The 15,648-nt window shown below is 42.2% G+C and overlaps 1 pseudogene across 1 annotated transcript; it reads left to right on the top strand.

Annotated features, from left to right (window-relative positions):
- The first annotated feature begins 11,302 nt into the window (after positions 1-11,302).
- On the top strand, positions 11,303-11,904 carry LOC308241317 (large ribosomal subunit protein uL30-like; annotated as a pseudogene). The gene has a single exon. The product of its transcript is annotated as a large ribosomal subunit protein uL30-like (transcript).
- The last annotated feature ends 3,744 nt before the right edge of the window (positions 11,905-15,648 follow it).

Genomic DNA, 15,648 nt, shown 5'->3' with positions numbered 1-15,648 from the left:
TTTTTTTAATATATTTTATTGATTTTTTACAGAGAGGAAGGAAGAGGGATAGATAGTCAGACACATCGATGAGAGAGAAACATCGATCAGTTGCCTCTTGCACACCTCCTACTGGGGATGTGCCCGCAACCAAGGTACATGCCCTTGACCGGAATCGAACCTGGGACCTTTCAGTCCGCAGGCTGACGCTCTATCCACTGAGCCAAACCGGTTTTGGCACACACCAATTCTTTATGAGATGTCTCTTCCATCTCTTAAGTCCTGGCTACCTTCGGTCTCTGCTATCTCTGGCCATCTCTTATGCACAATCAGCCCCTTATTCCTCTGATCTTTCCTTCCCTGACCTAGTTTTCTACCCTCCCACTTCCTCCTGAACTTTTCTTTCCACCGTGACCTCTGGAACTTCTGTTTCCAGGGAAGCAAACTCCCCCATAGACTCCACCTTCCCCAAGTTCCCTCCACTCTGAAAGCTGGCTTTCCCCGGAGGCACCATGTGCCCTGCAGCTCCCTCCAGGAACACTGCTCTTTCTCCCACACTCAGGTGCATAAACCACCCGACCTCATCAGCTGTGGACACGGACAAGAACACAGTCTGTGTTTGTCCTTCAGTCCCCACCACCAGCAAAACCTCGGCCCCCAGAGCTTTCCTCAGATGTGTTGTGACCCCAGAGGGTGACTCGCAGAGACTTTTTGCTCTTCTCTCCAAGCTCTTAAATTGCGCTCACTGTCTCTTCAAGCCATTAGAGGCTTGCCCTGATGCTGCCTCCCTAGGCCCTCTCTGCCCGCCCCCACCCCCAGCTGCTCTGTGACCCAGCCAGACCTCCAAGTCTCACAGGGCCCCCCATCATCCAGTCCCTACAGCTGCTACCTGAATCCCTCGGGGTCTCCATTTACTTCCTCATTCTTCACATCTTCCACCCACCAGGCAGCCATGTCTTTTTCCCCTTTCTTTTTTGTTTGATTTTCCCTCCTAGCTTTAAGATACCATTGACAAGTCACATTGTGTCAATGTAAGGTGTACAATGCAATGATTGGGTATATGTATATATTGTGACATGATTACCACAAAAAAGCGAGTTGACATGTATCACCTCACACAGTACTCTTTCCTTGTCCTTTTCCCTTTTCAAACAAGCACAAGTTAACTCTCTACATGCACGTTGAGAATGCAAATGGATCTGAGGGGTTGAGGTATACGGCCTCGCACAAGCTGCCGCAGCATTTTATACCCTTAACCACCTCTATCTTCTAAAAGGCTCTCATATTTGGTTTTCAGGACACCACATCTTTGATCTTCCTCCTTCGGGGGGTCCTTTTCTATACCTAAGCTCCATGTTCACTAATGTTCCTTTCTGGGCCCTGTTTTCCTTTCACTCGACGCATTTCTCTTGGCCAAACTTACTACCATCGCTTCAGTTACCAGAGATAGGATGAAGATTCCCAGAGTTACAGCTTCAGCTAGGCCTCCTTCTCCACACCAGAGCTGCTGATGTTCCTGCTCACTGGACATCTCTTCTTGGATGTCCTCCAGGTACCTTATCATTAACATGTCCTAAATCATGGTCTGTGTCCCCATCTCAGTGAATAGCTCTATCACTCTGCTAATTGCCCAAGACTAGGGGTCTCTTCATTCCCACTTCACCTTCACTCTCTACAATCACTCAGTTACAAAGTCTAGAGTCAGGTCCTGACCTCTTGGTTCAGGTCAATAGGATTCCTCTTGGATATTCGATCTCATGGGACTCCCCAGCTTGAGTTTTGCTCTCCTCCAAGTCAAAGCTGTTCATGCCATGCTGAGAAGCTCTGGGCTAATTGCTTCACCCTCCGCCGACAGAGTGAGCTTTCTAAAGCACAGACCTTCCTGGTCCCTGTCCTGCCCAGAGTCCTTCCGTGGCTGCCCAGCAGCTTGTGCCGCTCTTCAAGGTCCAGCCCTGCATCCTCCTGCAGCCTCCTCACTTCCTCTTGCCTTCTCCTCGCAGCCCTTCGTCATGCTCCAGTCACACCAGGAGGACTCTCCTTTATTAGCCAGAGAGGCCTCTGAGCTCTCACCCTCTCACAGGACCTTGCACCTCCCCCATGGCTGGCACTCACTACCATCTAACACGTAAATTAACCAAGGGCAGGGACTATGCTGGGAATTGGGTCTGGTCCATAGTAAGAAGCCACATATATCTTGAAGAATGAGTGAAAGAGTCAGCTTTTGTGATAGAGCACTAAACTAGGGAGGAGAAACTTGGGTCCCGGCTGTGCCACTAACCTGCTAAACCATCCTAGAGACCACTAACCTGCTAAACCACCCTAGAGACCCCTGTCTGAGCCTCAGTCTTCTCACCCACCAACTGAAGCACCTGACCTCTGAATTCCCTTCCAGCTCCAAAGGCCCATGCTCCCCGGCTCTTTGGATCCCAGTAGTTCTTCAAAGCCATGCAGTTCTTCACCTTTGCAAATAAATGAAGGTTTACATTTGTAACAAGGACTACAAATTTCTGTACTATTGGAAATCAGAAAGTAACTACATATAAACAGTATCTTTTTAGTAATACTTTTTTTAAAATCCCCAATTTGTGAAGACAGCAAACCGGGGCCCCCCACTCCTCCCCCCCCCCCCCCCCCGCCACTCCTCTGCCCCTAGTGTTGGGTGTGTTTAATGCTTGGCGTGAGGAGATGAGGCAGGGGTCCAGATGGAGGTGAAGGTCCCAGAGCCCCTGTGCCTCCTCTCTTCCTGCCTTCATTCCTTTCTCTCTAGGTTCCAGGAAACAACAGATATGCTGTTTGAAGGCTGACTATGAAATAAGGTTGAAGTGAAGGAGGTAGAGAGGTAGTAACACAAAGTCAGGGCAGGCTCTTCAGCAAGTCCATTCAAGGTTATCCTGATCTTCCCAGACCAGTCACCAAACAAAAAGCTTTAGTCATAAAGAAAATGGATTACACTCATGCTACACGTTATATTGGGCAGCGACTCTAACTGAAACGAAGCCAATAAATGACCCAGCTCAAGAAGAAAGAGAATGTCACTCCTCCCAAGAAAAAGAACATAAGGAACTCAGCCACTGTTGAGGGTTTCATCCTGAAATTCTGTTGGGTTGTTTAGGACTGAAACCAAGTGTCATACCAAAGTCATTGCTTCTATTAGGGTTCCTGCCAAGTAGTAAATTTACAGTTCAAAGGGCCTGCTAATAACGGAGATCTTATAATGCTGGCCATCAAATGCTAAACCATTGAGTTGTTGCATTGATTGTGGGCAAACTGAAGTTTATGCTATGGTATTCTTGATCATTTACATATTTCTTCTTTAGTTTGTGAGAAACAATAGCTATAATAACCACATACACATGTATACACATACAAATAAATCACTAGCCGTTCTGGTATGTAATCTAAGCCATATATTAATGATTATTTTTATTTCTATAGGTTTTTTTTTTTAACTTTTAGGTATATATTTATTTGACCTTCATTCACATTTGCTTTTAAATTTTTTTCTAATACACCCAAGAGAGTATTAGACAGGCAGTGAGATTTGATGGGCTGAGAAACTAGAAGCATGGCAATGATTGGATGTGAGGAGTGATGAGGGAGAGGCATGCTTCAGCAGCTCATCATTTGCAATATGTGCCCCTGGAGATAAAATTACTTTTCTCCTGCCTTCCAAGTAAGAGATGGCGAGGTTGTTGAACTAGACCTGCCACACCAGGGTGGCTTCCTGCAGGAGGATGGGCCCAGAGCTGTATTTTCCAGGAAGTGATCAGTCCCCTGGGTTGCAAGGTTTGGAAAGAAGAAACTGACCAACCTGAGGGAACAGGGACAGTGATGGGATGTCACCCTGAAATTACAGTATGTTTATAAGACTTCATTCTGCTAGTAGTCTTGTTCTTGCTCTCCTGTTGGTTTTGGAGAAGCAAGCACCCCTGTTGGGAACTGGCTGTGAAGGGACCCACACGGTAAGGATCTGCAGGTCACTTGAAGGAGGCCCACAGCTTCAGGGCACTGAAGTCTGCCAACAGCCCCAGTGGGCCTCAAAGTAAATCCTTCCCCAGTCAAACCTCAAAAAGAGAACACAGCTCAGACAACACCTTGTTTGCAGTCTGGTGAGTCCCTGAAGCAGAGAACACAGGACTTTTCACCCTCAGAAACTGTGAGATAATAAATGTATGTTGTTTTAAACTGCAAAAGATAAAGTTGAACTAGCTAGGAATACTTACTTTTTCAGCAACTCTGTATGCACAAAAAAATTTTAATTCCAACAATTCTCCACTGCCTAATTTCCTAAAAGCCTTATAACCTATTGCTGTCCAAAAGAAGGTGAAGTTTTTTTAAAAATAAAAAAAATATGTTTTTATTGATTTTTAGAAAAAGAGGAAGGGAGAGAGATAGAAACATCAATGAGAGAGAAACATCAATTGGCTGCCTCTTGTACACCCCCTACTGGGGATCAAGACCACAACCTGGGCATGTGCCCTGACCGGGAATCAAACCAGCGACCTCTTGGTACATGGGTTGACGCTCAATCACTGAGCCACACCGGCCAGGTGAAGGTGGAAGGTTTTTAGAAGGAAAATAAAAAAGACATTTATAGAAGCAAAATTCAGCAATAATATTTCGAACATGAAGGAGACAGAATTTGCTAGGAGGGATTTTGTGACATGACTGACCATTGTCATTTTTTAAAATTGATTTTTTAGAGAGGGAGAGAGAGAGAGAAAACATCAGTTTGTTGTTCCACTTAGGCATTCATTGGTTGATTCATGTATGTGTCCTGACCAGGGATGGAACCCACAACCTTGGCCTGTTGGGATGACATTCTAACCATCTGAGCTACCTGGCCAGGGCACCATGGTTATTCTTAGTAGCCACCTTTTGCTGCACTCTTTTCTTTTTCCTTTCCCTTTTCCTTCTCTTTCTCTTTCCCACTCCCCTCCTCATGATCCCTGCCCTACTTCTCCTTCTTCTTCTGCCTCTTTTATATTCCAGAAAGGATATTCGGCACTTTGCATATATCCTATCAGGAGACAGAACATGTGTATTTTTCTCAGACGAACAAACTGAGGCTGAGACTGATGAAGTAGTTGCTCTCATCTAGTAAATGAGGCAGAGGTAGGAGTCAGACCCAGGCCTGCTTGGCACAGATGCCCAGGTTCTCTCCACCACCCCCGTGTCAACAAGTACACAGGGCTTGGTGGGCAATCTGCTTCATTAGAGGCCACCTCTTCCCTTCCCTCCCCTCCCCTCCCCTCCCCTCCCCTCCCTCCCCTCCCCTTCCCCTCCCCTTCCGCTCCCCTTCACTTCCCTCCCCTTCACTTCCCTCCCCTTTCCTTCCCTCCCCCCCCCCTCTCTCGTTGGGGAGCCAGGAAATCTATAAACCCTTAGGAAACAGCTAGGTGACAATATAGAGAAGATACAGCTAATTGCTCAAAGGACTGATATCAATGGCGAGTGCTCCGGGAGCATGAGCGGTGAGGTGACTGTGAACTCGTAGAGAGAAAAGACGCTTCAGGAAAAGTGGAGTCTGAGCTGGACCAGACATGGCTCCACCCTGGGCCCTTTCTTAGAGGGCCCAACTCTGGGCCTTCTTCAGTCACACCCACCACGGGAGTGAGGGGTCTGTGAGGAAGTGCCCACCCAGAGCCTGCATCCCCCCTCTTTGCACCCTGCTCTGTGTACTGGGACCCCAGAATTTTGGCCAAACACCCTGAATCCACTTCTAGGGACTGCACAGGGCTTCTGCTGACATCCACAGGTAGGTGACGGGTTGGGTAGAAAGTGGAAAGGAAACAGTGCAGGCCAAGGCCCTGAGGCTGAGGACTAGGGGCAGGCTCTTCCTGTAGCACCACATGCTGGCCCAGAACAAGAATTACAAATGAGAACTTAGCCTTCCTGGGCTATCATGAAGGTCAGGGGAAGATGGTAGAACATTTCTTCTTTAAACTTTTTTTTTGTTAAATTGTAATATTTCAATATTTGAACGTGAGTAATACTGATTCACATGGCTTTTTCAGTCCGCAGGGAGACACAAGCTCCCAACTGCTCCTTACTCCAGTTCCAAGAGAGACTATGGGGACCCAGACTCATATGGGGAGAAACTGGACTGTCTGGCAGCAGGCGGAACTTGAGGGCGGCTTTCTCTCAGAGGTACTTGCAGCGATTACCGAGGGACACTGAGGCCCCGGGGGCCTCTTAGGGCAGGGTTGACAGGAAGCCATTGCTGTTTGCTCCTCCCTGAGACTCCACCCCACCAAGCTGTGCACAGAGGCTTTTGCATATAAATGGCCTGGTCCTTTGAAATCTAAACTTACCTTACAAACTGCAGCTGAGTCAGAGAGACCCAGAACATCCAAAAGAAGGCCCAAGGCCCCACAGCAGCTTGCATTGCTTCACAGCTGGGCCTCATCTGGGCACCTCCAAAACCCAAACAAAGAAGAGGAATCTGCAGATCTCTCCATAGCTCCTGCTGGGTGGCCTCAGGCAGAGGCTAAATTAGCACCTCCTTGGATATCCAAGAGCCAGTGTACCCAGGGGTCAGAGTGGGACCATCCAGATTACAACTCCTCAGATCCATAAGGGACACACTCAGGGGGCAGACTCAGTGAGCACCAAAGCCCCACTGAAGCAAGTCTTGCCTCATAAGGGTGTCTCCAGCACAGAAGTTCTCCCACCGTAGACACAGCTGATCCTCACAGCCAATTGGCCTGGAGGTCAATTCCCCCCAGTGATACCAACAACAATCAAGGCTTAACTACAAGACTGTGCACACAGCCCACAAAGGGTGCACCAAGAGTGTCCACCTCAGGTAATTGGGGAGGCTGAGCCACTGGGCCCTATAGGACACCTAGCACACAAAGCCAAAATGCAGAGACAAAGAAACAGGTCACAAATGAAAGAAATGGAGGAAAGCAAATGACTGGATATAGAGTTCAAAACTACGGTTATAAGGTTTTTCAAGAATTTTCTAGAAACCACTGATAAATTTAGTGAGACCCTCAAGGATATGAAAAAGGACCAACTAGAAATTAAGCATACACTGACCACTGACTGAAATAAAGAATAATATACAGAGATCCAACAGCAGACTAGAGGATCGCAAGAATCAAGTCAAAGATTTGAAATACAAAGAAGCAAAAAACACCCAACCGGAAAAGAAAAAAGAAAAAAGAATCCAAAAATATGAAGATAGTGTAAGGAGCCTCTGGGACAACTTCAAGTGTACCAACATCAGAATTATGGGGGTGCCAGAAGAAGAGAGAGAGCAAGATACTGAAAACCTATTTGAAGAAATAATGACAGAAAACTTCCCCCACCTGGTGAAAGAAATAGACTTACAAGTCCAGGAAGCGCACAGAACCCCAAACAAAAGGAACCCAAAGAGGACCATACCAGGACACATCATAATTAAAATGCCAAGAGCAAAAGACAAAGAGAGAATATTAAAAGCAGCAAGAGAAAAACAGTTAGTTACCTACAAAAGAGCACCCATATGATTGTCAGCTGATTTCTCAACAGAAACTATGCAGGCCAGACGGGAGTGGCAAGAAATATTCAAAGTGATGAATAGCAAGAACCTACAACCAAGATTACTCTACCCAGCAAAGCTATCATTCAGCATTGAAGGGCAGATAAAGAGCTTCACAGATAAGAAAAAGCTAAAGGAGTTCATCACTGCCAAACCAGTATTATATGAAAGGTATTCTTTAAGAAGAGGAAGAAAAAGAAAAAGGTAAAGATAAAAATTATGAACAAATACATGTCTATCAACAAGTGAATCTAAAAATCAAGTGAATTAAAAATCTGATGAACAGAATAAACTGGTGAATATAATAGAATCAGGGGCATAGAAAGGGAGTGGACTGACAATCCTCGGGGGGAAAAGGGTGTGGAGGGTGCGGGAAGAGACTGCACAAAAATCATATACCTATGGATGAGAACAGTGCGGGGGTGGGGGGGATAAGGGCCTGGGGTGGGGTGGGAACTGGGTGGAGGGGAGTTATGGGGGAAAAAAGAGGAACAACTGTAATAATCTGAACAATAAAGATTTAATAATAATAAAAAAAAAGAACTGCACAAAGCATGCAGCATTCTGTCTCGTCAGTTTAGGAAGAGGCCTCTAAGGGGAAAAGACTGCAATGCAACAGCAGAGCAAATGTTGACTAACTGCCTGGAATAATTAACAGGCTCTTCATTCCTAAGCAGGAACAGAAGACTCAGGTATACATGAACACCAGTGACAAAAAAAGATAAGGATCAAGATAAGCAAAACTTAGCTGACCACAGAAAAAAAACCAACAAATATAATTCTTGAAATACAAGGAAGAATAACCTTTTAATTAATATTTAGCAAAATTTATGAAGCCAGTAGCCCATAAAATTAGGATGGAATGCAATGAAGGAGGAACATTCAGGAATAAAAATGAAGCTCCTGAATATGAAAAAAAAAATGGCAAAGTAAAAAAAAAAAAATTAATAAAAAGACTGATAAAGTGAAAAAAGCAACAACAACAAACCCCCCCAAAAACAACATTCCCAGAATGTTAAACAAACAAACAAAAAAGACAAAGGGATGAAAAGTAGCATTTAAGACTCAGCATTTTTGTTCCAGAAGGAGAGAAGAGAGGAATTGGAGGAGAAATCAGGTGTTACAGAATAACGAGGATAAATTATTTAAAAAAATTACAAAACATTTTCAAGCCCTGGCTGGTCTGGCTCGGCAGTTAGAGCATCAGCCCAGGGACTGATGGGTCGTGGATTCGATTTCCGGCCAAGGGCAGGTACCTTGGTTTCAGATTCCTCCCATGCCCCAACTTTTGGGAAACAATCAATCAATGTGTTTCTTTCAGAATGATGTTTCTCCTTCTCTCTCTCTCCCGCTCCTCTCCTTTCTTTCCCCTCTCTAAAAAACAAACAACAATTTTTTTTTTTCAAAATCTGAAGTAAGTCACACGTCTGCCAAACATGATAAATTAAGCAAGATCCAGGGTAGATATGTCATCATAAAGTTTCAAAACACCAAGAGTAAAGAGATCCTTAAAAGATTCAGCGGAAAAGGGCAATAAACAGACCATCAATAAAGGAATGAGGATCCAATTGTCATAAGAATTATCATCAGTAATATTAGGTGCCAGAAGACAATGAAAAGATGTCTTCAAGACTCTGAGAATTCTAGATTCAAACGTAGATTTCTGTACCTGGTTAAATTAATGCGAAGGAAAAACAGATATTTTCAGACAAACACTCAAAAATTTACTACCTTCAAGAAAATTACTTGAGGATAAATGTCTACAGAATAAAAGGAATAAATAAGAAAGAAAAAGACATGGGATCCACAAAAGAACTGTCAACCCCTGGATTACCTCTTGCAATGAGTCCACATTGGAGCAGAGAATGGAAAGCAGTGGAAGAGATACCACAGGGGGAAAAAGGAGCTAGTGCTGTTAATTTTATAGAGAAGTAAATATAACCCTAGCACACTATTTTGCTCTGCAGTGAGCAATATATACAAACTAATGTAATCCTATTAGTTATTTTTTAACTTTTAGAACCAAATCACAGTCAAGACAGACAATTATAGTTACAGAATAAAAGAAAAAATAAATCTAACAGTTTATAGCAACATTATTCATAATAGCAAAAACAAAGTGGAAACAACCAAAATGTGTATCAACTGAGATGCAGAAACAAAATGTGGTATAGCCATACACTGGGATATTATTCAGCCAATAAAAAGGAATGAAATAATGATACACACCAAAACTTGGGTGAACCTCAAAAACATGCTAAATGAAAGAAGCTATATGGAACCACATATTGTATGGTTCCATTCATATGAAGTGTCTAGAACAGATAAACCTATAAAGGCAGAAAGCAGATTAGTGGTTGTGTAAGGCTGGGGAAATGAGGAGTGACTGATAACAGGTATGGGTTTTTTGGGGGGTAATAAAAATGTTCTAAATTTATATTATGGTGATAGCTGCATAACTCTGTAAAAACTATTGGATTGTACACGCTTTTAAAAAAAATAAAGTTGGGAGGTGAAAGAGGTACAGAGAAGTGAAAAAGAAGAATTGAAGTGATAATACCCTTATCTTACTTATTGGGAAGTTGAGACAATGTTGAAAACTGGCAAAATAAAAAATGGAAGTTTAGGTGAACAATTTAAAGTATAACAGGTAACCAATAGAAGAATTAAAAAACGATAGATCAAAAATGGGAGAGAATAGAAGTGGGAGGTGATATTAGTGAGCTAAGTGTCTGTCTTTCATATTTCAGGTGGCATATATTATCTAAAGTTGGTAAAATAAAAACTAGAGATGTATGTATATTATTTAGAGTTTTGGAAGTAACCCCAATTATAATAAAAGGTAGCTGTCTCTGGGAAATGAAAGTGGGATGGAGAAGACTAGATGTTTCATTACAAGTGCTTTAGCATATCTGTTGTTTGTTTTGTTTGGTTTTACCATGGGCCTGTAGTGCTTTGATTAAAGCGAAAAGAAAAAAAAATAGGCTGATTATAAAATTGAAAAACAAAGGAAAATATTTATATGGCTTTCAAATATGCTATCTTGTATGAAAATAGTATTTTCAATCCTCAACTGGACAATTAATTACAGGTCAAGTTAAAATATCTGTAATGAGACCAATTTCCGAATACTGCATTCTTCCATAGAGCCTGTAACACCGCCACCTAGTGGCAGAAAACCACTGCCACCTTGTGGCAGAAAAGGCAACTTTATGTAGAAATTATATATTTATTTATATAATTCACCTGGTTCAAAATTTAAAAATTTTTAAACACATGTGATTAAAAAGTGTCTCTCCATCCATGTTCTTCACAAATCCAGTTCCTATCCATAAAGAATCCAATGTTAATAGTTCCTTGTGTATATTCTTCCAAAAATATTTTAAGCATATTCAAGCAAATATGTATTAACACAAGTAGAATACTATATGTAATTATATATTTTGATTTTTCAGTCTTTTACTATTTTAGAAATTTTTCTATATCAATACACAAAGATTCTTTCTTATTAGTAGGTATAAAATATTCCATTATATGAATGTCGATTGATTTAACCAGTCCCTTATTGATAGTTAATTCAGCCTTTTGATTTCTCAAATGATGCTGCAATGAATAAATTTGTATATATGCCATTTCTCACATTTTGGGAAGGTTCCCTGTATTTATAGTTTGGAGAGATTTTATTGAGTTCCCCTTCACTGAATTTGTACTCCAAACAGCAAGAGATGAGTGTACTGTTTTCTTACACCAATGACGTTAAAGACTCTTCTGATCTTTAACAATGTGGCTGGAACCATGGAGGGTGCAAAAGAAAAAGAGGTTCTTACTGTGCCAAAAACCCTTAAGAAAAAGTGAAGGAATTTCTCAAAGCTGAAGATCAAGTACCTGAGAAGTTTGAGCAAAAGATATTTTGAAAGACAAGGAGAAAGCTTATTTATGAAAAAGCTAAGTACAATCACAAGAAATATAGGCAGATGTACAGAAATGAGATCAAATGGCTAGGATGGCAAGAAAAGCTGGCGACTTCTATGTGCCTGCAAAGCCCAAATTGGCATTTGTCATCAGGGTCAGAGGTATCAATAGTGTGAGCCCAAAGATCTGAAAAGTGCTGCAGCTTCTTTCTCTTTGCTTAGTGGTACCTTTGTAAGGCTTAACAAGGCTCCCATCAACATGCTAAGGATTGTGGAACTCTATGTTGCATAGAGATACCTAAACCTGAAGTCAGTAAATGAGTTAACCTACAAGTGCAGTTATGGCAAAATCAACAGAAATGAATTGCCCCAACAGATAACACATTGATTGCTTGATCTCTTGGTAAACATGGCATCATCTGCATGGAGAATCTGATTCGTATATTTGCAGCCCAGATAGTTCTAAATTGTATATTTGTAGTTTAAACAGCATCATTAAAATACTGAGGACAGGAGGGAAAAAATGGCAGCAGAATAGAGAGATGTGTCCCGAGCCTTGTCCTGGAGCAGATAGAAAGAACAGCTGAGGGTCGCACGGGGAGTGTTTGTTGGTGAGTTGAGGGACAGCTATACTCCAGGAGACTGTGGGGGACTGCTGGACGGGGCTCCCCTGACCGGGCAGGCCCCACTGCTGCTGGGTTCCCTCCTGGAGCGACTGGCTCAAACGCGGAGACTGCGCCATCATGAAGGGGAAAGTGGATGTTATCAGAAGCCTGAAAATCTACAACTGTGGCACCCACCGAACAGCTGCGAACCTGAGCACCGGTCCCCAATTGGCACAAACACACGGATTCAGAGGAGCTCTACACTCCACCACGGAAAGGAGAGAGAAAACTACATAACCAGACACCTGGAGAAGAGAGACCATGGGGAGACAAAGAAACAGCCCACATATGAAAGAAAAGCAGGCATCACCAGAAAAGGAAGTAAACGAAATAGAGGCAAGCAACCTGCCAGAGAAAGAATTCAGAGAAATGGTCATAAGGTGGCTGAAAAGAACGGAAGGCAAATTCGACAATATGTGTAAGAACCAAGAGGAAATGAAGAACCAAGAAGAAATGAAAAATGACATCGCTGCTGTAAAGAACTCAATAGAAAGCATCAAGAGTAGACTAGGACCGCATCAGTGAGCTAGAAGACAAGGTAGGAAAAAATACCCAAGTAGAGCAGCTTCTAGGAAAAAAAATTAAAAAGCAGGAGGAGAGCCTAAGGGAACTTTGGGACAACACAAAACAAAACAACATCTGCATAATAGGGGTTCCAGAAGGAGAGGAAACTGAGCAAGGAATAGAAAACCTGTTTGAAGAAATAATGACAGAAAACTTCCCTGATATAGGGAAGAAAAAACCCACACAAATCCAAGAAGCTCACAGAGTCCCAAGCAAAATGAACCCCCAAAAGACCGACACCAAGGCGCATCATAATTAAATTGGCAAACACCAACGACAAAGTAAGAATCTTAAAAGCGGCAAGAGAGAGAAAGTTACATACAAAGGAACCCCCATCAGACTAGCAACTGATTTCTCAACAGAAACTCATCAGGCCAGAAGGGAATGGAATGAAATATACAAAGTCATGCAAAGGAAGGGTCTGAATCCAAGAATACTGTACCCAGCAAGTCTATCAATCAAAATTGAAGGTAAAATCAGGAGCTTCACAGACAAAAAAGGACTAAGGGAATTTATTACCACCAAACCAGCAATGCAAGAAATGCTAAAGGGTCTGCTGTAAAAAAAAGAAATAGGTAGCGAAGAAGGAACACAGGGGTAAAGAATAAAAATGGCGACAAATAAGCACCTATCAATAACAACTTTAAATGTAAATGGATTAAATGCCCCAATCAAAAGACATAGGGTAACGGACTGGATAAGAAAACACGACCCATATATCTGCTGTCTATAAAATACTGAGGACAGATGCACCCACAGATTTTGATTACATGGTTCTTTGCCCATTCTTCCCATTCTTTACTTTCCCGAATATGCTTCAAGGTACAATTATCCACCTCCTCCTATTTTGTCCACAGCTTTTTTTTTTTTTTTTTAATTAATCCTCACCTGAGGATATTTTTCCATTGACTTTTAGGGAGAGTGGAAAAGAGAGGGAAAAACAGAGAGAAACATGGATGTGAGAGAAACACACCTATTGGTTGCCTCTTGCAGGAGCCCTGACCAGGGTCGGGGCCGGGGAGGAGCCTGCAACCAAGGTACGTGCCCTTGACTGGAATCAAACCCGGGATGGTTGGTCTGCAGGCTGATGCTCTATCCACTGAGCCAAACTGGCTAGGGCTTGTCCACTGCTCTTTAGGCAAGATCTGCTGTCTCGTGGACAGGACCAGTGCTCTCTTAATGCGAAACATCATTGTTGTATAAGTTCTCAGGAAGCTTTCTTATGGCTGCTTTCACATCATCATCCATATGTATTGTATCATCTTGCACGAACCTGTTGATTGAACCCCCAGCACTATAATACCATTTCCAATACACTCTAGCCACTGGTCTGATGCTGCAACAGCAGGCCTGCTCACCCTTTGACTTGAGACTCCATGGTTTTGGTCCGTTCCAGATTGTCATATAATAGGAATCAGATGGTATAAAGCATTTATTTGATTCTAGCTTTCATCAGGCATAGTGTATTTGAAGTTCATTCATGTTGTCATGTGTATTAGTTTCTTTTTATTGATCACTAAAACCATTTGTTGATGGATATGCCTGTTTATTCCATTCACCAGTTGAAAGAACTTTGAGCCAGAAAATAGAAGGTCAAGGCCATGATAATGATTTTGGCTTAAATCAAGGACATTAGAACATGAACTAGATCCTTGCTATTAAAGAATTGTTGCCCTAACCCCGTGGTCGGCAAACTGCGGCTTGAGAGCCACATGCGGCTCTTTGGCCCCTTGAGTGTGGCTCTTCCACAAAATACCACGGCCTGGGCGAGTCTATTTTGAAGAAGTGGCGTTAGAAGATGTTTAAGTTAAAAAAATTTGGCTCTCAAAAGAAATTTCAATCGTTGTACTGTTGATATTTGGCTCTGTTGACTAATGAGTTTGCCGACCACTGCCCTAACCAGTTTGGCTCAAAAAATTGTCAGTTTTTTAAAGAGGTGATAATAGAACTGTGGTTATGCTAAAAAAATAAAGTCAATTTTTAAGAGCTACATAATATATAGGATTTGCTTCTAAATATCCCAGAGAAGTAGGAAAGGTGGGTGGGTCAGAGATAAAACAAGATTGACCATATGCTGATGATGGTTGAAAATGGTGATTAGTACATGAGAATTCATTATTTTATTCTAGTTTTGCACATTTTTAAAATTTCCAATAACTTGAATAAAAAGGATGTTGGTTTTGCCCAGCTGGAGTGGCTCTGTTGGTTGAGCATCATCCCATGCATCAAAAGGTTGCCAGTTCGATTCCTGATCAAGGCACATACCTTTGCTATGGGTTCGATCCCCATTAGGGCCATGTACAGAAGGCAAAATGTTTTTCTCTCTCCCTCCACTCTCTAAGAATGTCCTTGGGTGAGGATAAAAAAAAAAAAATGTTGGTTTTTATTTTAAGAGCAGTGAGAACATATGAAGTGTCCAAGTTAACAATGATGGCACACTCAGATTTGATTTTTAGATACCTCATCCTGTTTTCAATGCAGAGATCAGATTGGAAGCGGGGCAGAGTGGCTAGGCTAAGGGAGACCATTTTCACACTTTCGTAATGGTTCAAGAAAAGAGATGATGGTTTGACTAAGAAATAAAAATGGAAATAAGTGAAAGGATCCAAGAACCATTTTGAAGAACTTTAGAGTGAGGGGAGTGGACATTCACAGAGATAGGGAACAAAGCAGCAGCTGTCAAATCAATTTTATAAACAGCAGAGCTTGAAATGGACATCCTGACCCAAATTTGTCATCTATAAGGGCCCGAATTTAAAAGCATATTAAAAATTAATGGAACTGCTAGGGAAAATATTTACCCTCCCTGTACATTATTGACATGCTAGCTGGCAATACAGTCCCCAGTTGCTTCTGATCACACTGGAATGCCACCTTCGTTTAACTTAGGGATTTAGATTACAATATCAATATTCACCTTGATTTGATTTAAAGACATCTATGTGTAACTTTTATTTTTATTTTCCTTTTTTTAAAAAAATATATTTTATTGACTTTTTTA

This window comes from Plecotus auritus (genome assembly GCF_963455305.1).
Source record: "Plecotus auritus genome assembly, chromosome: 2".
Taxonomy (NCBI): Eukaryota; Metazoa; Chordata; class Mammalia; order Chiroptera; family Vespertilionidae; genus Plecotus; species Plecotus auritus.
Note: the sequence above shows the minus strand (reverse complement) of the source record. Positions and strands in the feature narration are given on the sequence as shown.